This window comes from Uranotaenia lowii, chromosome 3 (genome assembly GCF_029784155.1).
Source record: "Uranotaenia lowii strain MFRU-FL chromosome 3, ASM2978415v1, whole genome shotgun sequence".
Taxonomy (NCBI): Eukaryota; Metazoa; Arthropoda; class Insecta; order Diptera; family Culicidae; genus Uranotaenia; species Uranotaenia lowii.
In genome coordinates, this window is record NC_073693.1 from 196,856,714 (window position 1) to 196,872,541 (window position 15,828).

The following is a 15,828-nucleotide window of genomic DNA, read 5'->3' on the forward strand; positions in this document are numbered from 1 at the left end:
AATTCTATGGTGTTGTTTTGAAAAGCGAACAAAAACAGTCGCAAATGAGTGAATGCACGTCACAAAGAAAGAAAACTTTTTAATTTCACGAGAAAACTTTAACATTGTAAAACAATAAAAAATAAGATCTTCTTTGAAAATGACGAGAGGATTCTGAAACACTAAATTTTATAGAAATCTGTGGGAATCCAGCTGAGTTTGGTTAGTTTTCATATAAAAACTTTGAGAAACAGTATTTTTAACGTATGATACCTCAATGTGTTGCTTTTCAAGTGCCAGTCAAAATAAGGAAAAAGTTAGGAAAAGGTTCTGAAAATTTTTGATTGTACAAGTCGAAATAACAAAATATCACAAGTGTCCATAGAATTTGAAGGCTCTAAAATGAGGTTGCCAGAATTTTTCCAGCACTTATCAGAGCCGGGCAAATCCGAGCAATTTTGTATAGAAATCTGGCAAAATTCGGGCAGTTGATATTAAAACTAACGATTAAAAATCTAGGAAATATCAAGGCAAATTTTATCAAAATCCAGAAATTAATCAACAAAAGTCAAGAAAAAAAAATTGAAAAAAAAATGTTTTCGTCAAAATTTATCGACAGATTTAAAATCGTATTTAAGGTGGAAACCCTTTCATGATTATTTTTAGAAAACTTGCTTAAAAATTTCGTTTTGGAGGCATAAATAAAAAAAAATCACAACACAATTTGCTTTTTATTTGTTTGAATTGCTGAATGAAGTGAATAAATCCGGGCATTTTTCAATGAAATCCGGGCCGGACTGTTTCCAAATTTTATTCAGACAAACACGGATAAAACCGGGCAACCCGGCAACCTTACTCTAAAGAATGGTCCGGAATAACTTGAAATTTCAGTCCACCACCCTGTTCTGTTAAAACTGAGTGAATTCACGTCACAACGATGTCCGTAATTCTGGGGGCTCATCCTTAATTTTTTTTTTTTTTAAAAAACTTTAAAAGTTAAATCACTAATGCAACTCACACAACCTTCAAATTAAAGCCTAGTCGTAAAAAAAAAACTTGTTTAAGGCGTCGACTCCGAAAAAAGATGTTTTAAGACTAGTCCACGCTAGGTTGGTTGGTCCCATTTCATTCGGGAGACATTAAGATTTTCTCAAATTTGTTTAAAAAAACCACAGACAACAAAGTTCGTCTCACAACAAATAGCAGTTCAAGTTTCCTAGTGTGGAGTCAGCTTAAATTTTCACCAAAATTTCCTTATTTTAAAGCTAACGGACAACAGCAATTGAATGTTTCTATGGAAATTCAGTATCTTGGAACCGCATGTGGGCTCTTTCTATACATCAAATGAGAAAACGTTTGCCTAAATTTGAGGGTTTTTTTCTTTATAGTCAAAAACTATTTGGCCCGCGAGGCATAGTCTTGTGAACTCTAAAGACACCTGAATATATGCAAATATTTTTTTCCTTCCATGTAAATGAAGAGCCCACTGGCGGATCCGTCATTTGAAATTTTCATGAAGAAATTCAGTTCCTGCTGTCGCTAAAGGGTGATATGGTCAAAATTTGGTCAATATCAACTTGACGTATTTCTTCCAATTTTGCATTTGAAAAGCCTGAACACTCCTCATTTTGAAGGTGTGTGTGTGTAGAATGTTGCTTCTATTTTGATTTTGGAATTCGCTCTTCAGTTGTCAAAATGCCGTCCAAGGAAGAAGAACAGCGTATCAAAATTTTGTTCGCGCATCGCTAAAATCCGAGCGACTCGCACGCAAAGCTGGCAAAATCGCTAAAAGTTGCCAAATCAACCGTTACAAATGTAATTAAAGTGTTTGGAGAACGTTTGTCGACAGCCAGGAAGTCTGGATCGGGGGGAAATCGAAAACCGGAAGCCGCTGAGACGACAAAGAGAGTTGCCGCAAATACGCTGGGTGTATCGTCTACAACCGTACATCGAGCCAAAAAACGAGCTGGACTATCGACTTACAAGAAGGTAGTGACTCCAAATCGCGATGATAAACAAAATACGACGGCCAAAGCGCGATCCCGGAGGCTGTACACGACGATGCTGACGAAGTTTGACTGCGTGGTAATGGACGGCGAAACCTACGTCAAAGCCGACTACAAGCAGCTTCCGGGACAGGAATTTTATACGGCAAAAGGAAGGGGAAAGGTAGCAGATATTTTCAAGCACATGAAACTGTCAAAGTTCGCGAAGAAATATCTGGTTTGGCAAGCCATCTGAACCTGTGGTTTGAAAAGCAGCATTTTCATAGCTTCCGGACTGTTAACCAAGAAATTTACGTGAAAGAGTGGTTGTTCCGTACAGTTTTGGCCGGATTGGGCATCTTGCCATTACGGTAAAAAGGCCATGGAGTGGTACACCGCCAAAAACGTGCAGGTGGTTCCCAAGGACAAGAACCCTCCCAACACGCCAGAGCTCCGCCCAATCGAGAAACACTGGGCTATTGTCAAGCGGAACCTAAAGAAGACTAAAAAAAACTGCTAAGGACGAACGGCAGTTCAAGGCAAACTGGCTTTCTGCGGCGAAGAAGGTGGACAAGGTGGCTGTACAAAATCTGATGGCAGGGGATAAGCGTAAGGCCCGGCAATTCGGATTTGGAAAAGCGGAAGCCTAACTGAATATTTTTCCTGAATTTTATACTAATTAAACTTGAAAAAGAAATTTAATTTGATTTTTTTAAATAAACGATTTCACCGATTTACACGCGTTTTCTCTTGACCAAATTTTGACCGTATCACCCTTTAGATAGCTGTAGTATCCTTAAGGTGTCTCTAATTATGAGAGACACTGTATGATTGTCTGCTGATAACATCGCATTGATTGCGATCCGAAACTGAACAAGAGAAAAGAATAAAATAGACTATCAGTCTTATCGAAGCCGTGAGTAATAACGGAGTCAATCCTAAAAGCGCCCTTTTATTATATATCGGAAGTTCTTATAACTAATTGTTTGATAGTAAAGATTATACAGTGGCGACGAGGAATTAACAAAGGTTTATCTTTGAAAAGAACCAGATCGCGAATAGTTTTCGGCATTTTAATCCAAAGTAGCAGATAGCTACCAGTTGGTAAGAGAGTTTTGTAGTGTGGTAAGACTACTAAAGCTTGTGTTGTAGCAAACTTTTGCTTCTGGCCAGAGCAATTGTTTTGCGAATTGATATTATTTTACTTGTTTTACTAATAGCACAATTACTAAACAGTCATTAAATGACAAAATGATGAAATTATAAAATTTAATATTAACGTGGTTACGCCATTTTGCTTGATATATCTTCCTCAGAACCTGTAGGTTTGGTTGGACTATTGTTCTTCGTTCACCCTTGATCAGTGAGCAGTTGCAAACGATCAAGAGAGGCTGAATTACAGCAGAGAGCATTTAGATAGTGTGCATATCACCGGAGCATTATCGTCGATCGAGGATCTAGTGAGACAGATCTGTGACCAGTGAGCTGCAAATTTATTATCGGCAGAGACACTGTGAGAAGCACGTCGGTGATATTTGATTTCATCTGCATGCAAAGATTAATCGACTTGCGCTGTATACTTGTTGCTGTTGTTGCTCGTTGGTTGCTGCTGTTGCTCGGTGGTTGCTGCTGTTGAGATTGTTGGTGTTGGAAAAAGCGAGAATTGCTAAGACAACTGGACCTGGTTGTTGAACGATACTGAAATAGGCAGTTACTGCTGCTGATCCAAAAGAAACCGTGGCTGATTTGTCGTTTCGCAATCATCAGAAGGTCTAGCAAACCATTACTGGTGTAGACGTAAGTCGTCGGCGTCACGTGAGTACCTCGAACTTTGTTTATCTTTTGGACCATTTTTTTTAACGTTCAATAATGTCGATACCTGGAATGATTGGCACTATGGACCACTATCAAGTGGGCAAATCTTTTTCAAACTACATAGAACGTTTTGAAATATTGTGTGGGTTGAACAAAGTAACTGATGAAACTAAAAAGTCGTGGTTTATATCCTTAAGTGGGGACGATGTTTTCGATGAGATTAAACTAATTTTTCCTAAAAGAGACGTAAAGGATTTAAATTACGATGAAATAGTAGCAAAACTTAAAACAAGGTTTGATAAAACTGAGCCGGTTCTCATGAACCGTTACAAATTCTATAACCGCGAACAAGGGGCTAACGAAAGCGCTGAAAATTTTGTGCTTGCAGTGAAATTGATGGCTGAAAGCTGCAACTTCAGGGATTTTAAAGATGAGGCAATAAGAGATAGACTGATTATTGGACTTGCAAACAAAGATTTGCAGTTCAAACTTCTATTGGAAGATGATATCGGTTTGACCACACTTGAAAATAAAATTATTAATAATGAACGTGCATTGGGGCAAGCAAAGTTAATTGGTGAACACACTTCTGCTAATGTCGATGTCCTATCTATCAAACATCGCCTGGGAAGAAGAGAATATTTCGAGAATGAACGGAAATTCCAGAATAAAAATGAAATGCATCCAAGACGTTTTAGATCGAGAAGCTTTAGCAGAGATAGGGGTTCTGGTAGAAGGAATGTTCAATATGACAGGCGTGCAAACCGTAATCATGCAAATACTTCAAATTATTATACTGATTGGAATTTTCATGCTTCTGCAGTATGCAATAATTGCAGAGAAAGAGGTCACATTCGCCGAAACTGTCCTCATTTCAAAAGTTCATCCGTGAAATTTGTGGAGAATGTGGACAAAATACAGGATCAATCAATTGACAAATTCGATAGATTAAAATTGAATGATAATAGTGATGATTCTGAGTTAGAATGTCTGATGATATCTGCGGTTAATAATATTAGTGATCCCTGCATTGTAGATGTAAACATTGAGAACAGAAAATTGGAGATGGAAATCGATACTGGCTCAGCAGTTACTGTTATCAGTAAAATTATGTATAATAATCTGTTCAGGAAGATTCCATTAGTTACCTGCAATAAAAAGCTTGCTGTCGTGAATGGGGCCAGGTTAGAAGTAGCTGGACAAATTTTAGCTAACGTCGTTCTCAATGGGCTAAAGGATAAAGCGAGATTGATTATACTAGAGAACGCTTGTGATTTTAGACCATTGATAGGCCGGGATTGGTTGAAAGTTTTCTATCCACAGTGGAAGAACAATTTCATCAATAATCATAAAACTGACTTGGTTAACAATGTAATAAAAAAAAGCAAGAGAAGAAACAATAGGTAAATTGAAGGTTAAATTTGCGTCTGTCTTTGATAAAGATTTTTCCAAACCTATTTTAGGTCATGAAGCTGATTTACATTTTAAACCTGAACAACCGATTTTCAAGAAGGCTTACCAAGTTCCGTATAAAATCAAGGAAAAGTTTTTGGACCATTTAACCATGCTGGAAAGTCAAGGCGTCATAACCCCGATAGAATCAAGTGAGTGGGCTTCTCCAGTAATAGCTGTAGTTAAAAAAGATGGGGGAATCAGAATGGTCATAGACTGTAAAGTGTCCTTGAATAAGATTTTAGTACAAAACACTTATCCACTTCCGCTTGCACAGGACATATTTGCATCTTTAGCAGGATGCAAAGTGTTTTGTTCGTTAGATCTTTCTGGTGCCTATACTCAATTGCAATTATCAGAAAGATCTAGAAAATATGTCGTTATAAATACTGAAAAAGGTTTGTTTACATATAATAGATTACCACAGGGAGCATCCTCTTCCACAGCAGTTTTTCAAAATTTAATGGAGAAAATTTTAAAAGAAATTAAAAACGTAAGTTGTTACCTTGATGACGTACTCATTGCTGGTAAAACCTTTGAAGAATGTTTGGACAAATTGATTCAAGTTCTCAATAGACTGGTCAATGCAAATATTAGTGTTAATTATAACAAATGCAAATTTTTTGTAGATTCCTTGCCTTATCTAGGCCATTTGATTACTAAAGATGGATTACGACCATCCCCAGAAAAAAATTCCACGATAGCTCAGGCTAAGGCGCCTGAAAATGTAACTGAACTAAAAGCCTATCTGGGGTTAATTAATTATTACAACCGTTTCATACCAAATTTATCGTCTAAGCTAAGATGCCTTTATGATTTATTAAAAAAGAATACTCATTTCAATTGGACCGAGCAATGTAACCAAGCCTTCTTGCATAGTAAAAATACGTTATTGAATGCTAACATTTTGGACTATTACGATCCAAAAAAACCACTTATTGTGATTACAGATGCTTCCACGTATGGTTTAGGGGGAGTTTTAGCACAAATTGATAATGGTGTGGAAAAACCGGTATGCTTCACATCATTTTCCTTAAACTCTGCCCAACAAAAATACCCTATACTACATCTGGAAGCATTGGCATTGGTTTGCGTCATTAAAAAATTCCATAAATTTTTATTTGGTCAACCTTTCACAGTCTACACAGACCACAAACCGTTGCTGGGAATTTTCGGCAAAGAAGGTAAACATTCGATATACGTAACTCGACTTCAAAGATATATACTAGAATTATCAATCTATAATTTTGAAGTTCGATATAGACCAGGACATAAAATGGGCAATGCCGATTTTTGTAGTCGGTTTCCTCTCGAGCAGAAAATTCCTAGTTCACTAGACCAAACTTATGTACATTCAATAAATTTTTCTCCTGAGATGCCGCTTAATTTTAGTTCTATTGCGAAGGAAACAAATTCTGATAAAAGTTTAAGTAAAATAATAGAATATCTGAATCAAGGTTGGCCTAAGAAATTAAACAAGGAAATAAACGAATATCACGGATTAAAATCTAAATTACATCTGGAGCAAGGAGTGCTTTTGATGGATGGCAAAGTGATTATTCCTTCAAGTTTGAAAAATAATATAATGAAATTATTGCATTCAAACCACGAAGGCATAGTAAAAATGAAAAAATTAGCCAGAAAATATGTATTTTGGAGAAAGATGAATGAAGATATAGAAAATTTTATAAAATGTTGTGCCACCTGTGCAAAAATGGAAACAAAGAATCATAGCTCTCAAAATGAACCTTGGACGCCTACTACACGTCCGTTTAGTAGGTTGCATGCCGACTTCTTTCATTTTGATGGAAGCACTTTTCTTTTAATAATTGACAGTTTTTCTAAATGGCTAGAAATAGATATAATGTCTAAAGGAACAAATACTAAACAAGTTCTAAGAAAGTTTTCATCTGTATTTGCTCGCTTCGGTTTACCTGAAGTAGTCGTTACAGATGGTGGACCTCCATTCAACTCAGGGGATTTTGTCATGTTCTTAGAGAAGCAAGGAATCATAGTTTTGAAAAGTCCTCCTTACCATCCACAAAGCAACGGCCAGGCAGAAAGGATGGTAAGAGTTGCAAAGGATGTTCTCAAGAAATTTTTAATTGATCCGAAAACAAAATCCTTAGATCTTGAAGACCGGTTGAATTTGTTTCTTATGAACTATAGAAATAGTTTTATTGGGCAAGATAGTATTTTCCCAACGGAAAAAGTGTTGTCATTTCAACCAAAGATATTATTGGATTTATTGAATCCAAGTAAAAGCTACAAACATTATCTCGGTGAACCGCAAAAGAAAAAATACAACCTCGACCAAGAAACTGTTCCTCCTCCAAATAGTTTAGATAAACTAGTCGTTGGGGATATGTTATACTACAGAAATCCTAATCGAAAAGATCTTCAAAAATGGTTAGAAGCTAAATTTATTAAAAAATTGTCTAAAAATATATTTCAGATTTCCAAAAGGTCCCACGTACTGTCAGCGCACAGAGAACAACTGAAACCCTGGCATTTGAAGAAACGAAGTTCCATGCTACTAGTGGGGCTGCGAAATTGCAATAAAAGGACCAGAATGGAAAGCTCGGAGGAGGAGGATTTCCTTGGTTATCCAGAAGAAGAATTACAAGAAAATTTAGAATATGCTAGACCGAAAAAGAAACAGCACGTGCATGAAAGGAGTCCTGTCCTTACAAGATCTCGTGCAGCTGCGCGTATAGAATAAAGTGCATGTAATTCCGTGATGAATATTCGAAAAAATTAAAAGAAATAATGATTGAAACAAAAACAAAACAAAAACAGGATTTGATATCCTTTCTTAGAAAAAGGGAAGTACTGTAGTATCCTTAAGGTGTCTCTAATTATGAGAGACACTGTATGATTGTCTGCTGATAACATCGCATTGATTGCGATCCGAAACTGAACAAGAGAAAAGAATAAAATAGACTATCAGTCTTATCGAAGCCGTGAGTAATAACGGAGTCAATCCTAAAAGCGCGTTTTATTATATATCGGAAGTTCTTATAACTAATTGTTTGATAGTAAAGATTTTACAATAGCCTTATTTTCTATTTTGGTAAAAATCTTGGCCACTCATGATTTAGAGCAGTGGTTTTCAAATTTTTTTAACTCACCGCCTCCCCATCTCGATAGGAGTATTTTCGAACAAACTAGTATACCGTGATCCGGGGTTATATTATATTGATCACTTTTCGGTTTTAACGAGTTTTCTTGATTATAAAGGATACAAAACACCTTAAAATTCTAATTTAACAATTTCACGTTGCTTTTTAACTTTTTCTTTTAAAAACATTTATAATCGAAAAAAACAATGATGCTGCATACATGATTGTAGGACAAGATTCCCATGACTAATTAAGGGTAAATTTTGAAAAACCACGAATCGTATCTAGACGAAATGTTTAGATTCCTCTAGAAATATTGCCAACACTAAAAATTTTTACGTAACAAGAATCGTAACAGTGTTCATTATCACCCCATGTTAACGTAGGTAATTATGAACAAATATAAGAACAAAAACGAAAGATCTTTGTTCATAATAACTTTAGTTGACACAACCATTTTCCGAAGAACTTGTATTCTGTTTAAGCTAAGTTTTTCAAATATTTTTTCGGAATTTAGTTCACTTTTTTTTTAATTGAAGAAGCCAATATTTGAAAAAAAAAATCTAATTAAATTTATGAATTGTTATTAAAATTGTACTTTATGCAATTCAGTGATAAAAAGTTAACTTTTAGACACTGAAAACATTATCTAAAAGCGATAATTTTCACTACAAACTATTTTTGCTTGCAAAAGTACGGTCCACGATCTACATGATCGAAAATTTTCAGTTATTTAGCATAGTCGTTAACATGTGGTTATTTGAAATATGCACTTTGTGTATGCCACTCTCGTTGCAAAACTTGATTTTTTTAAGCACTGGACGTAATTATCCAATTCGGCCAGCCCCGTTGGATGAATTTACGACACGTGATAAAGAAATAAACTGTTTACTACTAATAAGAAACCATTCACCAAACTGTGTTTTTCCATCTTGTATTCTGACTTTAAAAGTTTAAAAAATATGATGGGTAACAAGTTACTTAGTCTTTGATTAACAGTTTTGAGGATTATTTAATAGCATATCAAAGTTTGAGATATAGACAAAATTCAAAACATTTATTGAATTCAGATTAACGCACTGTTTTTTTTTTGTTTAACTATAGAATTTCAGAAAAACTGTAATTTTAAATTTTGCAATTTATATTGATTAATACTCGAACTGAATTACCTTTACTATTTCAAAAATCTGAACTTCAGACCCCATGAATATTAAGTTGACCCTGCACTTAAGTTAACCCTTGAATTACAAAAACCAGAGCCAGCAGAAAAAAAAACACCAAACTTTATATTTGGATATTTCACCCTCAAATTAGTCAAGTTAGAACTTAACCCCTCGGGCAAACGGAAGAACGTAAATTTTGTTGCCTTGTGCTATCGAAAAAAAGAAAACTTAAAATAACTATTATTATTGCAATCATTTTGTTACTTTGTTTTTACCTTAAATTCAAGGATTTTTTTTTTCTTAAATGCTTCACTCAAAAAACAAATATATACAATCATTTTACCATCTTGGAAAAATTTACATATTGGCTTCTATCGGCATAAACACACCCTCATGAAAAAAGGAAAAAAAATACTAGAATTTTCCAAATTTTATTTCAATTTTCTTCACGGATCAGGTTAGAAATAAGTTAATTCAAAATTTTCGCAAATTTTTAAAGGAATCTTAACATGAAGTGAAATTTGAAATTTTCTGGATAAATTATGACCAGTGATCGAAAAAGTTAACTTGCCATTCAATGCATTTGATATTAAATGGTTTCCTTTTCAACTAAGTGAATTTTCAGCGATTTTAAATCGCAAATACTTATTAAACTACAAAAACACCGTGCCGTGCATGAAGATGATTGTCTTGTGTTTAACTCCTAAATTAAACACTATCACTGGAAAATTATAATAAAACATCTTTTTACATTTCTAAATTTGCAACAAAGAGTTCTGGATTCGTAATTTAACTGTAATTTGCTTGTTTTTATCTGATTGATAGTTTTTTTAGATAATTGTAATGATATGCTATACTTGAGCAAATTTAAAGAGACTTTTTGAATTTCTCATCTCTTTCTTCGAGGCAGTTTTGAACTCTAGTTTCCGGTAAATTTAGTGAGTTTTTTTTTCAAATTCGCAGTAATTGAAGAGAAATCAGAATAGTAAAATTATATTTTGGATTTTGGGTTGAATCCCTGATCTTGAAACCAAGACTGAATTTCGGGGTTCTTTTATAAATTTTCCCGGTTTTGGGTCTGAATTCTCGGTTTTTTCCCCTGTTTTCCCGGTGCGATTTTCAATTCTCGATTTTTTCCCGGTTCTGTGGCCACCGTGATGCAAGTCGATAGCCCAAAAACAAATTAAAACCACTGGAGCTTCCAAATCGATATGAATACTAGTAGATAAACAGGTTTTGCTACCTCAACTGGTAAATTAAATAAAAATAAAATAAAATAGTTTAGTTAGCTTCTTTTGAATTTGTTTAGCACTTAAACTCCAACTAATCGTATTCATTTAACTTATTCGTAACTTGAAGTTTGTTAGAGTTTTTAAAATATATTGGCTGATCAAAGAACGCAACACTGATATCGTTTTGTAGAACCCAGATTTCTGAGATCTAACTTATTCACTTGGTAAGCCTAATTTGTTCAATAGCAAAGGCTCACAGGATTGAGTTTGTCCCAATCATCTTTTCCTGTTATCATCCGTAGGAAATTTTTGAAATATTGCTTTTCCAATGTAAAAAATTCACACTCGGGACAGTTAGAAACAAAAGTATCACCAAAATATAAAAAACGATGAAAAATCGATAAACATATCATTTCACTTTTTTTCATTTTATTTACTATCATGAAATTCATTTCAAAAGAGTGTGGTTTCCGTAACTAATCGATTTTACTTCCACACTATCCCATGATAAAACAACTGGTGCAAATAATTCACTATTCAAATATTTCAAATTTTTCATTCCCAGATTCGGCCAACGTTATATGCCGAGAAGTCGTGGGAGTTAGGTGGAAAATCACAACAATAACAAAAAATCGATGTTTCACATCACTTCTTGTATTCTCTTCCTATGTGGGGCGTTTGCTTTTATTGATTTTTCCTTTCTGTGCCTTTTTTTTCTGGGCTCTTCATCCAGCAATTTCACCGTCGACTGTCCGCCAATCGGGCCCAAGCGAAGAGATATTGTCACTCATATTTCTGCTTCCCGTTCCAGCCGCAGAAAAAAAAGTATATATCGAGCTGCAGTTTTCGGAACCGAAGACAGGAGACGATTTCATTTTCAGTAGAATTTTCACCTCTTGTCATTGATTGGTGTCTTTTCTTTTGCAATTCCCATAGGAATAAAAATAACACCGCGGTGCTATTTTAGTGCACAAATATGGGCGACGACCAAAACAAAACGATAATCTACCGAAAATAGCCTCCGAGATTTAATTCTCACACAAAACACGGCACTTAATATGCGCTGCTATATATTATGGCTGCGAGACTCACATTTGGCACATAATAACCCTCCATCAGAACAGACATCAGGAATCACGCGAACAACACACTTTCCACGAGAATTTCCCTGAGCAGACTATCGAGAACGTGCAGAAACGAGTTTAAACTTTTCCTAGTGCTGCTTCTCGCTTGCTGGTTTTGCTTGCCTGCCTGCCTGAGTTTGAGTTGGAAAATCAATAAAATATTGATTAATTTTTCCTCACTCGGTTTTCACGGTACCACACAAAACATGTACATGGACGGGCGAAGGCAACATCAGCAAAACCCACCCAACAAACCCAGGGCCCCCCTTCCGGATGAGAAAAGGAGGGAAAAGGAGCGCATCCAGTGGAAGAAAAGAGATGGAAATAAACAGTAGCAGCATAACATTTTGGGATAGCCAGCCGCACAGCCAGTAATGGAATAGCAGCTAAAAAAGTGTCTTAAAAACAACTATCCCGGGATTGGAGGCCGGGAGAGGAAGGAAAATGGGCGGCCATCCAGGTGGTGGAAAGCGGACGAATGGAAAATGTGTTAGCCGAGTGGCGGCTTTAAGTTTTGGTGGTGGGAGGTGGGAAAACACCAGGAAAATTTTACCATTGAGAGCAGAAGCAGTGTTGCTGATCGATTTTCAGCAGGAGATTTTGATACACTTTCAAGGGCTTTAAATAGTTTTCAAAATTGGAATTGCATTGTAACTAAATTCCGTTTAAATTTAATAATGTTTTTTTCTCGTAGGGTTAGGAGGATTGTTAGTACTAGATATTTTAAATCATGAAAAAAATTATGTAAATCCATAGAAAATAATAATAGAAAACAGATCGAAATTAAAACCACCTACCTCAAATGGTAAAACATTTCTTAGCTCGATAAGATACTCAAAACGGTAATCTGGTTCAAGTGTAGGGTGGCCAGCAGTTATCCATGTTTATAGCATGTCTCATTTTATCTTAGCACAATTTTGATACAACCCTGCTTATTCCGGATGAGGTTAAAACAACTGATTTCTGCTGGAAGTTTTTGTTTACAGTTTAACTAAAAACTTGTATCGTGTTTCGTGGGCTCAATTTTTCATATTTTTTTTTAAAATGAGAAGCATTTCCCGGAAAAGCGCAAAAATATCGTGCACAAATGGTGTACTCGCCCCAACGTTTCGCTGAGTCAGTTGGCGAAAATGGAAAAAGAAAGCACTGGAGCGGTCTGAAATTAGATTCGGAAGTAAGAGATGAACCAGCAGAAAGCTGAAAATCTCTATAATAAAGATATTAAAAAAAAAATCGGAAGTATGAAGAGGAAAGCTGGGCGACAACCTTGTCCGGTGGACAAAACTTTGGACCGAAATGTCCGAAGTATTGACGAGACGGCATCAGTTTACTTCTCAAAGGACCGATGGCTTGGTACCAATCCAACAAAGTCCAGATCGTACCGAATGAGATAAATCCGCCAAATTGTCTTCAAGGGAGACCGATTGAATTTTTTTTGGGCTCCTAACAAACCGTGTTTGAGAAAACATGTGAAGCCGACAGAAAAGTGACCAAAATCATCGCAAATCAGTCTGTGCTGACCAGTCTTCGATCAAAAATTCAATCACTGCACTGCAAAAAATCGACATTTAATGCGTATGTTTCTCCACACATACAGTCCAAAAATTGTTTTACACTTGGATTTCATTAGAATAAAATAATGTTTATTGTTTTTACACATAAACTTAATGTGTGGAAAAGGTGGAAAATAATTTGGACTGTCTATTTGAAAACAAGCGTGTATGAGGTGTCCAAAAATCATCGAATACCATGTTCGATGAATTTTTTTTATTATTTTCAAAATGGCTCCGACGGTCCGACGGAAAATTTTACCATTATTCCGGGTTTTCTTTGATTCTTTGTAAAAGAACAGTTAAAATATTAGATAATCGTGCTCAAAATGTTTTCGAAGAATATTTTCCGAATGGCATCAAAGGCACTGACGCTGGACAGGAGAATCCACTCGAGAACTAGGTGGAAATTGCCATCATTTGCCATTATCGGATTGTTATTCAAAATCTTCGACCTCTGATATGCAATAAAATACGCTATGAATTTGAAAAATATGTTTTTTTAAAATTAAATTTGAAAGAAAATTAAGAAAACAAACATCCGGCATGCTAATTAATATAATATGCCTCACATTTAGCTTCTGAATGTCAAATTTAATAACATTGATTTGTCTCACACATGCCTTTCATGTGCCACCACACATAACGTTTCTATGTTTTTCGGTATATGCGGGACACATAATTTTTATTCGGGGAACAAATTGCAAAAATCTATATAGGCTCACACATAGCCCTAATGTGTCAATTTCGTTGAGTGTGGTCTACGATTGACTGGAATTTAATTTTAGATTGCTCCACTTACCCGGATCAAGAAGGCCCGATTTGCGTTTGTGAGGCTCCGGAACATCTGGCGGTCACGTCAGATCTTACTACGAACGAAAATCCGAATCTTCAACTCAAACGTCAAGTCCGTATTGTTGTACGGGTGCGAAACTTGGTGCACATATGTGGTGACGACGCGAAAACTGCAAGTATTTGTGAATTGCTGCCTGCGGAGTATCATCCACGCTTGGTGGCCTGGCAATTGGATTTCAAATGAGGAATTACTTGAATTATTTGAAATTCCCTACAAATCATCACTTCTCTACATCTGATAATGCTTTGAATCGTCTCCTTTCTTTCGGGAACCGTCAAAAACTTATCAGATCATGCTCGGATTGCAAGAATGCCGAAATTTGAACCGACAAAATTCCTTGTTTTTTTTTGCGGGAACCAAGAATTTATGAAAATTTTCTTGTCGATTCTGATATTATTTAGTTTATTATTACAAATTTGGACGGATCTTCGAATTATTGTGGTTAAAACCCGGAATCACTGTTTTAAAATGAAAAAAAAAACAATATTCCCATTGGATTTCCTACTTGTCGCGCTACAAAATACCCTGGCATCAGTTTTGTCGCGCTTTCCAATGCGCTCACACGCTCATTTTTATTTAAACATTTTCGGTTCAAAAATAACCATTTTATGGCTTTGGCCCAAAAACTGCCAATATGGTTTTTTTTTAAGAATTTTTCCTTCTAGAATTTTAACCATTTTTGTAGTTCTTGAGTATTAACCACAAAATGTTTGAATACTTTGGTTTTCTTATCGTAGCCATTTTGAAAATTGACAATTTGCAGACAAACGCGTTTTTTAAAAACTTCATTTTCCCGCGTAACTGGATCGAGTTCCAGATTAAATCGGTCCTTGTTATTCGGAACACATCGAATTTGTTGGTGATGATCAAAGGTAAATATTTTAATATTCGTCATCTAATAATTGCAATTACCTCACAATAAACAAATCAAATTAAATTTCAGAACACCGATGAGATATATGACCCCGCACGAAAAGCAGAACCCGAATTACACTTCCGGTAAGTTTTAACATTCCTTAAAAAACTTTTGAATCCTTCCAAGGATGGAAAGGTTGGTTACCTAATAAAGAATATTTGTTTTAGGTATTGTGCGAAAATGCGAAATACTCTTCCGACTGTTTTTTCACTATCCGGGAGAAGCTGGAACGGGCTGGACTGCTTAAAAAACATCACCCGCCGGTCAAAAATAATTACCTCACTCCCTCGTGAACGAACAGTACTGGAGACAATGATATTTTGACCATCTACAAAATGTCACCAAGGTATATCGCCACTTCCGGCGTTGTCTGGCACCGGCGTTATGTTAGTTTTTTTTTATTTTAATTCGGTAGTAGTGGGAGGAGAGGGGCCTTTGATTCTACCGGGTGTTTCAACTGTGTTCATTTAGCGATCTTGCCTTAAAATCTTGTTATAAAGTATCATCTCTGTATGAATAAAATTTACTTGGGAAACAGATCATACCTAATTAAAAAAAATACAATTGTATCTTGTTGAGGTCATGTGGATTTTTCGATTAACAGCGATAACTGTTTTAATATAGTGGATTGGTT

The 15,828-nt window shown here is 35.7% G+C and overlaps 1 protein-coding gene across 5 annotated transcripts in view; it reads right to left on the bottom strand.

The window, feature by feature from the left end:
- The window catches only part of LOC129750818 (histone-lysine N-methyltransferase, H3 lysine-79 specific), a 56,238-nt gene that overhangs the window by 25,441 nt on the left and 14,969 nt on the right, over window positions 1-15,828 (bottom strand). The window contains exon 1 of one of the 5 annotated variants that reach the window (XM_055745898.1): window positions 11,841-11,996. The exons of the other annotated variants lie outside the window; for them this stretch is intronic. The gene's annotated coding sequence lies outside the window, so the exon portion shown is untranslated. Of the gene's footprint in view, window positions 1-11,840; window positions 11,997-15,828 lie in introns of those variants that run through there. 5 annotated transcript variants of the gene reach the window in all.